The 19112-nt window shown below is 35.2% G+C and overlaps 1 protein-coding gene across 6 annotated transcripts in view; it reads right to left on the bottom strand.

Annotated features, from left to right (window-relative positions):
* The window catches only part of Btk (tyrosine-protein kinase Btk29A), a 950018-nt gene that overhangs the window by 225061 nt on the left and 705845 nt on the right, over positions 1-19112 (bottom strand). The window lies entirely within an intron of this gene.

Genomic DNA, 19112 nt, shown 5'->3' with positions numbered 1-19112 from the left:
ACATTAAAATACGTTGCAACAGTTTCAATAACTGAACGTTACCTTCATCAGATGCTAACTGGCAGAAATATCTTCACAACATTGTATAATTTTAATTGTGTCATTTTATAATTTTAATTTCTTAATATGTATTAATCAGGTATTGTTATAATTTAATTCAATTTTACATTTCAGTATAACAGTGTTTTTTATAGTCACACTATTATTTGCACTTTATTATTATTATATTATTATTTTAATACATTATTCCAAATGTGTTTATTTTGAAGTTTCCTGTCACTCAATATTCTATCATATAATTTTTATTGCTTCTCTTAATTTTTCGTATCCGTGATTTTTATTCTTCCATTCGTTCTATCTATCACATAATTCATGTATTTGAAGTCCATTTGTCCACTTAATCAATCTTTCATTCTTTCTCTCTTAATTCTTCACGCTTCTTTCCATTTTCTTATTATTGTTCTATTCTCTTTTTCTAGACCTTGGACCTCTTCCCAAACTGTATCATGTCATGTTTCTTTGAAATGTTTGTATATAGCGTTTTCTCTTCTCTTTTAAGTCTCACATAGTCCCTATGTTGTTTTTACTTTTTCTGTAAGCTTTTCCCCTGTTTCTCGAATGTATATCATATTACAATTTTTACACTTCACTTCATACACTACTTATTCATTTTCTTCATTTATATATTTCTTCTTATTTCTCATTTCCTTAATCATATTATATATATTATATTAATCATATTATATATATATATAGGGCCGTCCCGTGGGTTGTAAGCGCCCGGGGCGAGTATTACCAGGTGCTCCCCATTGTGTTATGAAAAATAGCCAGAGATTATTCTGTACTCCTACATTTAAATATGAAATGTACGATAATAATGTAAGACAAAAGAAGTTGGTAAAATGTCAATTTTTAAAAAAGTGAATCGCTTTTGTAGTTAAAAGTTAATAAAAATATGTTTTTTGAATTATTGAAATCGAGTGCTATTCTTGTTTATTTTCAACTTGATACACATCAACATAGTAACAGCCTAGAATATACAAATATTAAATTCAAAGATTAAAAAAAAAAAAAAAAACCTTCTAACAGAGGGCTGGAGATGTTCCAGTTGAATAATCCTAAAGGATATTTTATTTACCGGTAATTTTCAAGTTCACTACGTCACCGGAAGTCCCTCAAGAATCTAATCTATAGGTTCCCCGTTGTTTCTTCTTGTTATTAAAATATTCCTCTGTGTATTAAAACTTCTCATGTTCTTCTTTTTGACGACGATCTCAAATTATACTCCAAAGTAAGTTCAATTGATGACTGCGTCAATCTTCCAACAGGATCTAGAGAGTGTTCAACTACGGTGTGATAAAAATAAATTAGTCTTGAATGTATCCAAATGTAAATCTGTATCTTTTACGAGGAAAGAAAATGCAATTAATAAGTGGCACTTCCTTGTCTGCCCCAAATACTATCCAAGATATAGGAGATATATTTTATAGCAAATTAATCTTTGCTCAACACGTTGACGCAATAACGAGTAGTGCATATAGAAACCTAGGTTTAATTTATAGGATAGGATAGGATTTCTACAAATAATCAACATTTACAAGGTTAAATTTTTCGCGTGTGAGGTCAAAATTGGAATACTGTTGTACTGTTTGGACACGAAATGACACTAAACACTCTGATGCAATAGAAAATACACAGTTTAAATTTTAAAAAATACATACAAGAAAAACCTTTTCTACCCAAATTATGTCCCCTTTGAAGACTTACTAACGAATTTAATTTTTCAAACATTAGGAAAAAGGAGATGGATGTTTGATCTGTTGTTGTTACATAAATTATTACACGGTAAAATTGACTGTCCAGAATTAGTTTCAGAAGTATTATTACATGTCCCAACAGGTAAAACTAGAATAGCAAAACACTGGGACACTCTATTGTAGAAAAACAAGAACTAACATATTACGTAAGTTCTGTCTAAAGTTCTTACAGTTCTCAAACAGTTGCGCCCAAACTCAAGGATGGACATATAGTTTCTTCACCACGTTAACGCTCCAGTGCACCTTTCAAAAGTTTGGTCAGAGTATTTGGCCAGTACTGGACTAAAACTGTTAGAGCACCCTCCGTACAGTCTAGATCTCGCTCCCTGTGACTTCCTGCTGTTCCCCCAAGTGAAGACCAGACTGAAAGGAAGGCGTTTTACGAGCGATGACACCCTACTAGGGGGTTGGGACTATGAGTGTACCCAGATCTCCGCCGAAAGATGGCAGAGTTTCTTCAACGACTGGTTTCGAAGAATGGAAAAATGGAATTAACCTACCAAGACCTTCTCCCGGGGCTGCATTGGGCTACGGAGAAATCCTTCTAAACGTTATGTTTAGAGGTTGCATTGGTGAACGAGATATTCTACAACTACCTTACTCCTCGGACTGCATTGGACTACGGAAAGTCCTGCAACAATCTCCGTATGAATCTTCGCATTGGACAAACAAGATTCCTTCTCATTACTTACCCCGAAGGCAGTATTGAGCGAAGGGGTTCCTAAATTAACCTAAGTCAAATAGGACCTATGATCAGAAGCCACGATTGTGAGCTGAGTATTTCTGGACTCTGAAAGCATTTATTATATTACAAAATTGTAATAAACTTTGTAAATTCATTATAGAAAATTATTTTTATGAATAAAATAGGTGAAGGACAATAAAATCCAAACATTCTATTAAAACTCCACCAAAACATTTCAATATTTTGCATAATATTTAGAGTTGCGTATTTCTAATATTTGCAGGAGAAAAAAGTCAATTATTATTAAACTAGCTGAATATACCCATTCTTCGCACGGGGGCTGTATTTGAAGTCAACACCTGTGGGAGTATCACCATTCATTTCAGCGACCGCGAAAACTATGGAGTTGAGACTAATATCGGTCATTTTGAGCTATTTTTACATGTCTCGGTATCTAACCCCACTGACCCCCCCCCCCCCCGGCCTGCATACAATGGTAGCTGAATTTGCAAGTCATCGCTAATGGAAGTGTCACCATTGATCTCAGCGACCGCGAAAACTATGGATTTGACACTAATATCTGTCATTTGGCCCAAACAAACTATTTGCTGAGCAAAATAAATATATTTACATAATAAAGTACATAGGTGTTACAGTTTCGCCAACTAACACTTTGGCTTCATCAGACACTATCTCTAGTGGAAAATATTACACTACTACTTAAGGAAAGTATTACGGTCATTTGGGATTACTTTTACATGTCTCGGTATATCCCCCGGTGACCCCTGACCCGCAACGAATAGGGTGAATTTGGAAGTTAATGCGATCGGAGTAGGGATGCGCACGAGACAAGATTTGTGGCTGTCTCGTCTCGAAAATGTGCTGTAAAAGTGATGTCTCGACTCGAAAAATGTATATTTTTCTATTGGAAGAGCCGTGTCTCGACTCTAATTTTGTTAGGAAAATCCTGTCTCGACTCGTCTCGTGCGCATTCCTAGATCGGAGTTTCACCATTGATCTAAGCGACCGCGAAAACTATGAATTCGACACTAATTTAGGTTATTTTCTACTACTTCTACATGTTTCAGTAAACGCTCCCCTGAGACCCCTCTGGTTCGAAATTTTTTAATAAAAAGCTTCGCCTTGGTCTGGGGTCTGGACCAAGGTATGCGTGACCAAATTTTGGTAACTCTCGGTCCACTCGTCTGGTCCCCAGGCCGCACACAGAGAGACAGACAGACAAACACACAAACAAACTCTTTATTTTCTTTATATTAGATATGGAAGGATGTCGATTATTAGTTATATAAACCAGAAGAGAGGGTCACTGCAAGCCTCTAATTACACCCTTGGATCAACCCTAACAAATCTTCCAAGGTCAATCCAATTTTTATGTCCAAGGCAGCTGGATCACAGGACCACAGCACCAACCTCCAGATTATGGAAAGCACGAATCCAAGGATATTAGAAATATTTGTGAGATTCTGCTTTCCTAGTTTCTACAAGAAAGAAAATAGAAACAAATTGAAGGAGTCTCTTCATATATAAAAAGGCGTCCTTTCCCTTTTACCTTCGACATTTTCTAATTTATTATGAATCAGAAGGGAGGAAAAATACGTACAATTAAGTCCCTTCATCAAAAGAGTCCATTGCGATGAGTCTCTATTAAGCTTCCCCGATTTCCTTTCTTCTATGATTAAATTCCACTCAAGCAAGCATCTCTCGTTATCCACTACGTGATTTGGCTGACCAAAGGAACTCGCTATATTAATTTTCAACTGAAAGAGAAGCTTTTCAGTAGAGCAGGATAATGGAACAGAAATTGATATTTTAGTTTAACTTTCAAATAAGATTTTTTTTCTTAATTTTTACTATATGGTACTCCAGACAGGAACATGAAAGAATTCTCAGCTGGACCAAGATAAGCGTTGACTTATTTCTTGAAGATGCTGCAGTGTCGTCTGCGATCATTTTGAAATGAATAAAATGAAATTTCTACTTTTCCATCCCACAACTATGCCCTTTAGGCTATAGGAGGTGAATGGTGAATAAAAATAACCGGTTACGAAATAATTAGTGAAGCGTAAGGAAGCTGAAGAACCCACAGTCACGATGTTGGTAACCACAACTCGCACGGCCTGAGATTGAATCACAGATTCCTAGCACTAAAGATGAGTGTTCTACCACTGAGCCTCCGTACCTCCTATACCAGGGTTTCTCAACCTGGGGATCGCGAAGACAAGCGCAAGAGATAAATATAATTAAAAATCTAATACCGGAAAATATTTTTAAATATTATTTTGAATTTTCTACTGATAGGCATATCTATTTTTATTTTTATACATACTGTTAAATACCACAAAAAATAGGTCTACTAAACATTTTCAACAGTTGCAAAGTTGTTTAAAAATCAATTGACATGATGAGGTACTTCTCAAGATGAGCTGTAACCTTGATCTGACCGTCACCTCTGTCTTGACACTTGATTGATGCATATTTGGTCGGCTTGCGACACAGAATCATACCATACAGCTTTTTCTTTGTTATTACTTTGATTTACGTTTTTTCAGGCTCTTTTAGAATTTACCATTGCTGTCCCATAAGAAAAAAAAAATCGAAATTTGACCTTTGACCCTATAACTCTTCAATCTTTAGTACGAGTGACATGCTTCTACAGCGAAACAAAACTTATGTCCTTCGTCTAAAGTTACACCAAATTGCACGGCTTTACGTCTATACCACTTTTGCACAGTGAACAAATGAAATTGACACACGAATTAATCAACCCTCTGTATATATATATATATATATATATATATATATATATATATATATATATATATATATATATATATATATATATATATATATAATTTGGGATCACCTCTGTTAAATTTTTATTTTTACAAAATTTCCATTAGTCTCGAATAAGTACACTCATGTCCAAAATTATTGTCGCATGTCTATAAATATGTAGTAGTAGGAATGTAATTTGATAACGAATTCGCTCGGTATTTCTTATAATGTTAGTGGCAAAGACATGTATGTGGCAAAACGAAAATAAAACTTTCTTGTCCATTTAGCAACAGTTTGTTCCATTCATTCTAATTTTCGTATTTATAATTCTTTTCCTATGAAATTTACCACAAAAATACATCTCCCGATTATACACATAGTATCAGTACTAAAAGTACCCTGCAAAATCATTATCAAATTATATTTTTACAGGAAGGCAGTTATTGATATGCGACAATCATTTTGGGTACATCCAGTAGCTTGGTTTGAAAAGGAAGACCAAAACATCATCAGAAAGAAAGAAAGGAAGCAGGCTTAATCCGCATGATTAAATATGATTACTAATGGATTTTCCAGTGCTAACAGTTTATTCCACTACAAGTATGCTATTTAAAGACATATTTTCAGAGCGGATTTCCTCAAAATGCTAACACTCAAAATGTAAATCCTCTTTCTACGTTGATTCTTTATTGCCGTAGGGCAACATCAAAGCTGTTGATTAGTTTCCGATACCTACGGGATTTCCAGTACACCAATGTCAACAATATTATTAGTCTGACACAATCTCAAAAATTCCTCACACGTCAAACGTTCTTAATATAAAACGAATTCAAGTGCATTCAAGTGAAAAGTTTCCGAGTGAGAGATTTAATTCAGCTTCGAGTGATACGGGGCTTGCTTCAGCTATTCCACTAGCCAAGATAAGTGAACCATTCCTTTTATTTATTGATTTATTCAAAAAACTTGCAGATCCAACCAGTAAAGGCAATGGACACTGGAATAATAAATCAGCAACAAAAAATAGGAAAGGTCCTATATTGAAAGGTAACCATTCCGGCTTTAATTGGATGGAACTGAGGAAAATCCTGTCAGAATAACCGCCGGATTCGAACCCAGAACTCTCCTATTGGAAAAAAGAACGCTAACCGCTAGACAACGCTCACTTGATTTCTTCGCTTCTTTATTTATTGTTAATGGTTAGAAATGAACTTAGGTTTTCAGTTTAATGCCTAGGACTTTCCGCCGTATGACCCGAATTATGAGGAACAAAGGAGGCGTTCCGGGTAGTAAAGATGAACTCACCAACAAGTTATTTTATATTTATTCAAACTACTAATAACAAGGTTTAAAATACATTTTTTTTTTAAATTAAGCTTGTTTACTATCGCCCTTATTACCCGAACCGCCTCAAATATTCAATCCAGAACGCAGGGATGTCTATTCCCCACACCATCCATGACACATTCTACTAAATTCTGTGTACGTCCTCGTGGTCTACTGACTAACGCGTGTTCTTCTATACATGGGGTTCCGAGTTCGATTCCTGGTGGGAATATGTCTTGAATAGAAACCAAGGCTAGTGATTCGGATTTTACTTTAAACAGTAGGTCTCGTTTCATACATTGTGTCATTTATAACAGTAGACCGCGCTATTGTGAATTAATTGTTGGATATTGGATAATGGAGGATGGCACAAAGTGCTTACAAAGATGATACTAGACCGTTATGTAATTAAGAGAGTAACATGTGCAAACAAAAAAATGGATAGATTGGAGTTATGTTAAGACAAGATTAGAGAAAGGTTATGAATGTTAAATAAGGTTTATATTATGATGTAAGTAAAGATAGTGGGTTTACGAAACACGATTGATTTAAGGAACTGAGATTAAAGTGTAGGCATAAATATAGAATAAAGAGGTTAAATAAGATATTGTGTGTACTTGAGATTTTTAACATTTATGACATCCAAAAATGTGGCAAGAGCAATACAGAGTACAATATAATAAGTTACAATTATAAAATAAACAGTTTATACATAAAATAATAATGATAATAAAGAAAGACCATGCTAAATACATCCGTGATGCATACAAAAGTAAAAACCAAATATGTAGCATTTATAACCGTTAAATAATAATAATAACGCAACTCGACGATGTGATTTGGTATTCAGATAGAAAACGCAATAGCTTCCGTACTTGTGTCCAGAGGCGTCATTTAGGGGGCAGGAGGAGCAATTGTCCTCCCCGAAGAGTTTGAGGAATATATACACTTTAATCAATTGTCTACTAAAATACCAGTTCAAAACGTGAAAGCCTTGTCGGTGGTGCTTTTGCCCTCCCCCACCCCCAAAGCAAAATCTGAAATGACGCTCCTGCTTGTGTCGTGTCTCCTATTTAATAGGCGACAAAACTTTATATACCGCTGTCTCGATGGATAGGTGCTGACTGCCACGGGTGCTGACTGCCACAGCCAATTATTGGTGCTGACTGCCACGACTGTCGCTGATTGCAAATATGAAGGTGCTGACTGCCACGACGGCGTGCTGACTGCCACGAGCCTGGGAGAAACTGTATTTGGAGAGGAATTAATCCCTCATACTAAATTTATGATTATTAATTAATTTAGTAGTTATCACAGCAAATCTATATGGCATCCTATAAGTTACAAAGTTGCTCACTAAGTGGAACGACATACACTTGGATGTTTATAAAGGGATTATCTTTTCTGTTATATGTGCAATTTGCACATTTCATAGTTTATATTAATTATTTTATTGTATTATTTAATGGATATGATGGTCTGAAGCTAGCTGACAAGGGAAGTTTGGGAGAAGCACTCGCCTGCAGAGAAATAAGCATGTCATTTGAAGGACCAATTCATGCTGATTACAACAGGTAATAATACTTCTGTACGTTGAGAACTGTTCGAGATATTCAGCTTGAAAATTTATATGAGAAAATGAGTGGATGCACGTTTCAATGCGTTAAGTATTCTCACTCATGGCGAAGCCTGATGGATTGAACTTGCTATTGCTTGATCACTGGGGTCCATTCACAGACAATTTGTCCATTACAAGTTGCATGACGGATGGCAAAGACCTAATGGTTGAGAAGATACCAAAGAATTCCACACGATTTGTGCAACCATTTGATGTGTTTTGATTCCGATCAATCAAAGATTATGGCAGGAGATTTGTACATAGTATGAATCTTCTTCATCTGGACGTTATAATGTACCAACGAAACAATCAAATAAAGTTCGTGTCCATACGAATCACTTCCGATCACCGCGATACATTGGATTGTTTCAGTTTGCGTTCTGCAAGGCAGGTTACGAACAAATTATAGGCCTATAACTTTTGAATCATTGTCGAATTTGCTTTTTGCTTTGGTTCTGTGAACTGTTCTCTTGACGGATGCAACACAATTGCACAAATAAAATGTTCATGGTGCAAGGGAGTATTTTGCCTGCGTCATTTTTTCATAAAACAGAAGAACAACAGTGATCAATTTTCATCTCTAACCTATGATTATTGTGAACAATGTAATAACTAATTGTATCTAACAAACCCGTTAGTTATTGAGAAACACTTTTTTTCTGTTACTTCCGATAGCTTTCAATTCATATGTCAATATTCGTTACTAATTATGTTGTACTTAACGCGTATAAATGCGTATATCCTCATTATCTCATATAAACTTCCAAGTTGAATATCTCGAACCGTTCTCAACCGTACATGAATTTTATTAGCTTGTTATAATCAGTATGAATTGGGACTTCAAATGGCATGCTTAGTTTCTCTGCAGGCGAGTGCTTTCTCCTGAACTTCCCAAGAGCTGCTCGAAACAATTTGCACAGCTGTACACAGTTCATGCTGACATAGGGAGTGGAGTTCAAGTGAGAATACATAAATCGTACTAATTTTGTACGCACCGCTCCCTGACAAAACTGAAAGTACACTCATATCCAAAATTATTGTCGCATATCTATACCTGTCTTCTTGTAAGAATATAATTTGATAATTTTGCAGAGTACTTTTAATATTCATATTATGTGTATAATCAGGAAATTTATATTTATGATAAATTTCATATGAAAAGAATTATAAATACGAAAATCATAATGAGTAAAATAAAATGTAACTAAATGACACGAAAATTTTATTTTCGTTTTATTGTTCTTATTTACTGCTCTTTTGACATGAAATTTACCACATACTTGTCTTTGCCGATTATACACATACTAACATTATAAGAAATACCGGGCGAATTCGTTATCAAATTATATTACTAGAACAACATATTTATAATCATGTGATAATAATTTTGGACATGAGTGTACAAACAGAGACCTGTTTACCTTTGTTAGGTGTTGGTCTGAACAACACGATCCTAAGGATCATCTAGTTTCTTTCATGCTTCTTGGCGTCCGGTAATGTTACGTCTAGCAACTTTCTCTCAGGCTCGTGGCAGTCAGCACGCCATCGTGGCAGTCAGCACCTTGATATTGGCAATCAGCACCATTAATTGGCTGTGGCAGTCAGCACCCGTGGCAGTCAGCACCCCACCGTCTCGATAACACCATACAATACTACAGTCTCAAATTAAAATTATTATAATTTACTATTTGAAACTGTATATGAATGGGTGAAAAACATAACGGTATGATATGAGTAAAATTTTGGTTAAATTTCAGATAAGTTTACAAATGACAACTACGCATAAGAAAGTTTATGTTCTAACGAGATCGAAGCAAATTAATGAAACGAAATGAAATCTTTCATTTTAACGTCCCACGTTTATGCCTTTTAGGCTAAGCGAGAGGGATGTTTAAGACAAATTAATGATGGTGGAATAAAAATGTAGGAGGAAAGGGGAGTAACCCGAGAACATTCACGGACACGTTGCTGATCACCACAAACTTGTCTTATTGAAACTCTTCAAAGGGACATTGATATTATTCTTTACACCTGAAAACGCTGATACATAGAACGCAAGGGGGGTTTATTTTAAAGAGGGTCGTAAGTGATATGCAGGAAAAATTGTTCTCTCTTTCTGGCTTCTGTTATCTTCCCTACTTGACAAATGTTACATTGCTTTGCTTGCTGCATCCTTTTCCTTCAGCCTTCAAAAAATTTTACTTGAAATATTGATTTTGTAAAAACTCATCTTTGTTTTAAGCCCCAAATGGAAACATGATAGCATAAGTTTCGGAAAGTGTAAGCTATTTTCAGTGCTAGCTTCTCATTTTAGATAGTGTATATATTTACAACGAAAGGGGGGTAGTGGTGCACGTGCACCAGTGTACCCCCTAAATCCGGCTATATATGTTTTTAAACACATTTTCCTTAAGAAGCTCAGGGGATCAGTCAACTTTGAACTAGTTTTTCTCGAAGACAAATACTTATGCATTTAAACTATTATGGTTCTCATACATTTATATATGAGTACATTTTCAAATTCGAAACGAAACGCGAAACATGTCAATTCTCGTCTCGAAAAGCAATTTCATGAATCTCCTGGCAACATTAGTTCACCAAAGTCTTAGATGTCACACACTGTTTTAGTGTTATATAATTCACAATATAAATACTTTAAATTGAGAAAGTAATTGTATAAACATAATGAATAGCATTTATTAACATTTTAAGATGTGTCATTCATTACACAATATACTCCAATAACAGGTAAGTACGGTGTAAATGTTGTTATATCACGTGATACAGGATGATTCTGATACATTCTAGACGAAATTAAGAAGACAATCAGGGCAGAAATTTTGTACATAAATGTACGAAATAGGACGAGGAAATCTTTTTGATTATCGCGAGACGACAAAAAATCTTCGAGAAGACAAGACCAGAGTTTTAGAAGAATTTACAAGACGAGAAAATTGTATTTCTTGTCTCGCAGGCAGCACTCGTTAAAAATTTTCAACGAACTTAAAACGTTCATTTCTGAATTATCTATGTCTGTCTGCGTATGTATGTATGTATGCATGTATGTGTGTATGTGTGTATTTGGGACTTAAAAAAAAATTGAGCGCTCCATTCAATAGAGCATCAAAAACTGTCTGGAAGAAGTGATGACATTTTTCGCGTCACTCTTACCATTCCCGAGATATTGATAAAAAAAAAAGTTCCGATTTCCAGATATTTAAGGAGCCATATCTCGGGAAACGTAAGCCACAAAGAGATCATATTGGTGTTGATCAATACCTAAGAGGTTGTTGAACATTCTGGTACCAAACAGTAACCGGTAGCCAGTGGCCAACTGATGGCCATTCCCCAGATATTGGCTAAAAAAATCGAATTTCGGGAGATTTAAGGAGCCATATCTCGGGGACCGTAAGTCATAGAGAGATGATATTTTGCGAATTTTTCAATTTTGAGCCCTGCATTTTGAGCATGTGTCTTCGTAAAAACAACATATCGTAGGATATTTTAACAGAACTCTTAAACAAAACATGTGAAAAAAAAATAGTACTCAAGGAAATTATAAATGGATAGATATATTACAAGAATTGTTTAATGAGTGTAATAATAAAGTACACAGAACAATTTGTATAAAGCCTGTAGAATTTAATAAGAAAAATTAATTCTTTTTAAGTTCGTTCCTGGAAATGCTCTTAGAGCATTCTCAACTGGGTTCTTTCCTTTTTTTAAAAAAAATCTGTTAACATTATTGACGAAATGGAAGATAAATCTTAATGGAAACAAGTGACTAAATTCTGTAAACTGATGCCCTGTAGAACCATCTCCTCTATTCTTTCATTCTTGCACATTACCTAACCTATCCCAGCAAGTTGCTGAGAGGAAGAGTCCAAGGTCTGAAACATTACATACTTAAAAATAAAAGAAAAAAGCAAATAAGAACTACATCCGGTAATAAACTTATTCACCATTACGTTATCTGACGTATAATCCACTGTTCCGTAAAAAGAAACAGATAAAAAGTAAAGTAAAAAGTAGACAAAGGATGAATCACTGACGATTGCACTCAATTTCTTATTCACGTAAAGAGTTCTGACGTTTAATATTCTGAGAAAAATGATCATTCGAGTGATACTACGAACATAATTTCAATGAGCAAAAAAAGTAAACCTTGCTGCCTAGATAACTAACTGCAAAATCCGGATGTTGGATTATTTGACTGAAAAAATTGTTATAGACAAAATAAGAGGATTAAGACCCTGGCATACTAAAAGTAATACAAAATTTACCATTTTTCTTTTGCTTGTTTCTCAGAAGTGAAAGGAGATAATGAAATGCAATTTACCACAATCATAGATAATGTTACAACAGAAAATTTGAATCTGACATATTTTCAATGTAGTCATACATTGAAATTACAGTGTTGCCAAAATCACATTTCCCCCAAAATCTAAGTTAAGGCAGTGACTAGAGGAACGAACTCAACTACATTTTATTACGTATCATGTTGTTTTGGTATTCTGCGAACTACTTTTTAAATAGCATTATTATTTAATTTTAATAACTGTATGTTAAAACTGTTTTTGTTTATTACAAATTAAATACAACCATTATTTAAAAAGTGGTTCACAGAATTCCAAGACAACATGATACGTAATCAAATGTAGTTGAGTTCGTTCCTCTAGATACTGCCTTAACTTAGATTTTGGGGGAAATGTGATTTTTGCAACACTGTAATTTCTATGTATGGCAACATTGAAAATGTGTCAGGTTCAAATTTTCTGTTGTAACATTATCTATGATTGTGGTAAATTGCATTTCATTATCTCCTTTCATTTATGAGAAACAAGCAAAAGAAAAATGGTAAATTTTGTATTACTTTTAGTATGCCAGGGTCTTAAACGGTGATGTATACCTGCGCCATCTTTGAATTTTAGCCCGTGTTTTATACAGGAAATTACTTTTCTGTTTAAATGAAGTGAATTTTTAATGGTTTGTTTTTACTGATTTATTTTCAACTTACTTAAATTACTTCCTACTTCATGAAAATTGAGTTTTGTTATAATAATTTCAATATTTCACAACCAAATTTAAGTTAATTTATATTAAATATACACATTATGCAAGTAATGCAAATTTATTTTGAGGAAGCAAGCAACTTTAACTAAAATTAAAGACGAAATCTGTGAAATCAATTCAATAAAATTTCAGTTTATGTCAATAAAAACAATATACAGGGTGGCCCATAATTATGTATATTTTGGTGTAAATCAGTCGAGAAAAATAGTGATCACAACATAAACTGGAAAGTAATGTGCAATGAATTTACCCCAGCAGAAGTAATGTGGTGTAAATCACAGTTGAGGAAAAAAGGTTATATATATTTTTATTATATATTTTTAATTATTTTCTCATACACGTTGAAGAACCAAATTATTTCTTGAATTTCTTTGAGTTAGAAGAGACCACAAGTTTCCAATTAATAGTATAATTCTAAATATTATTCTATGCTACGTGACTTCTGTAGATAAGTGGGTAATAACAGAAACAGCTTGAGAGAAATGTAACCACATTTAGACTATACACATAAAAGACTGTGGAAGATTAGCTTTGGGGGTCAAATCAATTCGGTGAAGCAGCAAGGCGGTTGTCTTAGTTGGAATCTCTACTGTATATCTTCCAAAGTGTCCATCATTAGAAGTTTTTGACATGGATTTCTCCCACTCGTTAAAGGTTGGATCTCCTGGTCTCTTCTGCCAAATATTAACATAAGTGGCAATCGTTGTCTTATCCTGGAATATGGATAAACATCTGTTCGTGATTTTTCAATAGGAAATGTTCAGGATTCTTACCATGTAGCAGGAAATGTCTCCCATTTAAATCTCACTTTTGTCATTTCAATTGATTAGTTTTATATTGAGTTTTTATAATATTTCAATAAATTATTGTAATTATCTAGTATCCTTTCGTACATCATTTAATTTGCTTATTCAAATTTTCTATAATTAAATCTAAAGGTGTAAATTATGAAGTAGTGACAGGTGTTTTGGACAAGCTATATACTTTCGATCAAAATTTGTTTACATTTACTTATTTATTTATTTGTTAACGGCATTATGACTAATAGAATTTATATTACACCACTTTTAAAAGTACACTACAATACGATGTTTCAAAGAATGTGATAAAGAAAATAGCAACATAACTTGAACATGAAATTGAACAAAAACACGTAACTCTCATACCTTTCTTTACAAAAATTTTAGTCTCTGTTCTCCATGGCATTGTCCACAAATGCACCATTCAAATCAATACATGTCTGGAGACAAAAAGCAACGTTGTCAGAAAACAGCTCACAGAACCGTACTGGTATCCTGTGATAGCTTTCATAGTTCGGCCAAATTGCGTATGTGACGTTCATAATTTTGTCCTTTAAAACACCCAATAACAAAGTTAGGTGGTGCCAAATCAGGAGATCGAGCTGGCCACTCGACAGATCCACGTCGACCGATCTAGCGATTTGGAAATGTTTCGTTCAGCCCCACCGTTCCGCCATCCTGTCTGGCACACACTAACGGTTCAAAGTCCAGTGACAGTTATCCCCACTCGGGCTATACAGTGTTGCCATATCGAAACTTTTTGTCCAGAATTACATATACTACAGTCAAACATGATATACATAATTATGGACCACCCTGTATTGATATACGAAGTGTGTTAGAAAAGAAGTAAGGCATTTTCTTTTAACGATGAATTTTATTATTTTTACAAATCAAGGTTATTCCTTTCAAAACAGTCCAATTGGGCAGCTATACAGTGATGAAGGTGTTGTTTTTATTATTCGTAGTAGTGCTGGAAGGCTTCTGCTGCAATATCTTAACAGCTCGTCAAGCTCCAATTTCTGTCGTCCCGTTTTCGTAACACACCTCACAAAACACAACTTCACTTCAGACGCTCTCAACAACCGTCTAGCAACTGGTGCAGCTTCAAATTTGTACTTGAGTCAACGGTAAGGGTTAATGAAAAGCAGCAGAGTTGTCGGTTTGTGCAAAGTGTTTACGGCAGTAAAATATTTAACAAGCTTTACCGCCAATTGACATGTAGCATACTACCATTAACAGGTCTTAACTATCTTCGGTCCCCGTGTCGCCTGTAGGAGACATAACCATAGTTGAGAAATTTTCGACTCACTGAGTCCCAATGTCGCCTACAGGAGACATAAACCTCCTACACTGACAACAATGTCACCAGTTTCTTCCCATCACATGCATGCGTGCCAAAGCTATAGAAGGAAGCAAATACAGACATACATGCAATTATCATTAAAAAATATGCTCAGGACCGAAGAGGATATTTGGATATTACCATTAATATTTACGTAAGAAAATTAGTTGAGTGAACTTAAAGAAGTTAAATGTAAACAAAGTTTTACGAGAGCAATTAAAAAAGAAGAAAACTCCGCTTGTACATGTATGAGAAATGGCCGGGAAAAGTGACGTCAGTCCTATCGTTCTGTATGCAATAGTTTCGTAGACTGTGAGCAATGGAAGCAGAAGGCTGTGTTGCAGTTCACTCGTACGCTATAACAATTGAAAATAAAAGTTCCAATAGAAAAACCTGCCAAAAGTGAAGTGCGTGTGGTAATACGATTTCTGATGCGAAAAAAACTTTCGGCATCTGCGATTCATCGCGATATGTGTGGTGTTTACGGATCAAACGGGATGTGTGAAAGTGTCGTATGTGAATGGTGTCAAATGTGACAGATGGACGAACTGACGTGCACAATGCAGTAAGAAGTGTGCGCCCACCTGTAGTCAGTAATGAACCCGTGCAGGAAATTGACAAAACTGTCCATTAACTCCATCGGTTCACGATATCTGAACTTTATGTTCTCTCTTCAAGGACATGAAATACTGGCATGCATCGCACAGCTTCGACAATGACAATGTGCTTTACAATGCTGTTAGCAGGTAGCTTCATTCCCAAGCGTTTTTTTTTTTTTTTCAGAAGGAATTTCAAATCTTTAAGTGCCTCCGTTTGAATCGTGAATATGTTGAAAAGTAATCTAATGTTGTACTTTTCTAGTGTGCATAATAAAAGTTCTGTACACTGAGAAAAATGCGTTCTCCGGACAGCGGTATATTGTACAAATATACGGAATCCTCTTGCTTACTACAGAAATGAATACGGAGCACGCGTTATCCATATGCTACATAAGCACTGCCATTAGATATTACATCATGCCGTTGCAGGATGTCTGACATCTAACAGTTTTCCGTATATCACATGCATATACTTATGTTACATTTCTCAGCTATATGTTATATACGTCCATTTGTATATGAGATCCTGACCACCTATGTTGTTCCATACGGAAAGTACGTATAGATGGAACACTTAGAGAAAGTATTATAAAACATGCGTTTTCAGTTATACATCTACTGCACGTTGTCCAAAAACTACAGGAATTACGCATGTAACCTACCTTTTAAAGTACGCTACCTACATTTTTTTCTCAGTGTACCTGAGAGCGCATGTCATTAACAACCAAGCAGTGTTTTTTTTTTTTTTTCGAATTGTTCTTGTACCCGAACAAGATTTTTAAGCCACAGTATAAAGCAAGCCGGATTAGAGATGTGAACGAGACTGTCTCTTTTCGAAAGTATGTCAGGAAAGTGATGTCTCATCTCGAAAACATCAACTTTTATTGGGAGAATTCTGTCTCGTCTCAAAAATTCTGTTTCGCTTCGTCTCTTGCGCAACCCTAACAGTGACGCTTATTACTAACATAGCACGAAGTGGCAGTCAACTCTGTAGGATAACATTTGTAGGAAGCTCTATTGAACTAGTATAAGTTGAGTGGGAGCATCTCGCTTTGTGTATCGCAAAACGAACTGAGATTAAAAGAAAAATGATAGCTTTTGGTGGGGTAGGTCGTTCCCATGTTCCTTCCCGATGATCCGCCATCGTATTAGATGCATCTTGGAATAAGGCAGGAAGTAATTTAACACAGTATTTAGACACATACACACACACATACATACATATATACATACGTACACACTACGTGCATAAAAAGAAGATCAAGTACATAAATTACTAGGAAACAAGAGTGAAATAATTTTCTCAAACTTTTAATAGCCAAGGTTGGCTATGTGATAAAGCAATGCAATCTTTCAGTTTTACGTCCCACGATTATGCCAGCTCGGCTAAAGGAGACGGTGATGATGAGGAATGAATGAAGGGTGGAATGAAGAAAGTAGGACGAAACGGGAGCACCCCGAGAAAACTCATGAACACGGTGTTTGCCCAGTGCAAAGCTCACTTGGCACGAGCTAGAATCGAGCAAGGGACTTCACGCACCAGAGATGAACGCTCTACCACTGACCCACCGCGGGCACTGGCTACGAGACAAGAGTTGTGGCTGTTTCCTTTCGTTCTTGATGACTCGTCTCGAAACGCTCCGTCTCGTCCCGTAGGGAACCCTGCCGATAACAATCAAAATAATGCTTTTGGGTAACTAAATGAACTAGGTTGATTTTAAAAGATTATATGATTTGGATATTCAGTATACAAGCACGTGAAAAGATGGTAGCACACTTCAAAAAAAAAAAAAAAAAATCTTTCTAATGCACTGAAATCATTCACCACATACAGTAATTTCAGCAGATAAATACTAAAACCATTCCCGAAGGCAAACTGAATCAATTATCACAATATAATCGTAGCACCTTTGGAACATTTTCTTTTAGTTCATATTGTATAATAATTTCTTAACAATTTTTACTTTTTTCAGAAGGAAAGGAAATTCACCAATTAGCCTAAACTTTTGCCACATGTTATAATAATTTTATACATTACACATACTATGAACAATTGAATATGACAACATTATGTCATATACTCTGCCATTTATTAAATTAACCGATCTCGTTTAAATCCGATTACAACAGGATACATTTAAGTTAATTAAATAGGTCATTTTTTTTACTTTAAAAACGCAGGCTGTAAGGTCAAATAGAGAATGAATGACTCACCCTATTGTTTCTTATGCAACCTCTACACGTAGAAGTATACTATTTTCACATTATACGTACATGAGCAGTCTTGGTGAGAAATTCACACAAAATATCTCACCTTAAAATCACACACGAACTATTGTTACTTCAAGCGAATAACAGAAGAAAATCTTAGTCATTTAAATTTTTAGTTTATCAACACATATACAGTGCTCAGTGGTGTTGCGGATCCAGGATACGATAAAGGGAGGGGCTAAACCATAGTTTGCCAATTTATCCAGTGTAAAACAGGATTGAAGTCCATTTTATCTAGTGTATACCTGAGGGTCAAGGGGGGGCTAGGGGTAAAAGTGAGGGCGGACGACGTTCCCCCACTTCCAAAAAATATCTGAGGCGTACCCCAGTTTCTAGAAAAATTACAATGGGCAACGATAAGCACGGGGTACGGCGTAATGTCATGCGTCCTCCTACCTTGTCAGATCTACTTTTACCTATATCTATCTATCTATCTATCTATCTATCTATCTATCTATATATATATATATATATATATATATATATATATATATATATATATATATATATATATATATATATATATATATATATATATATATGTAGAGAGAGAGAGAGAGAGAGAGGTAACACTATTAGGAAACAAACTATGCACGGTAGACAAAAGCAATTTTTTTAATGAATACCAAAAGTGACAAGCAGTGACCTACGCAGCATCCTAAAACAAGGTGGTGCCACGAAATTAGGTAGGACTGCGGATATCTTGGAAACGAATTATCCAAGATAGATGGTTGTCAAAAAGTATTGGAAAGACCTTAATCCAGTAATGGAGCGACAGTTGTTGA

This window comes from Thermobia domestica, chromosome 14, assembly GCF_964235325.1.
Source record: "Thermobia domestica chromosome 14, izTheDome1.hap1.1, whole genome shotgun sequence".
Classification (NCBI taxonomy): Eukaryota; Metazoa; Arthropoda; class Insecta; order Zygentoma; family Lepismatidae; genus Thermobia; species Thermobia domestica.
This window is presented reverse-complemented; position numbering and strand designations above follow the sequence as displayed.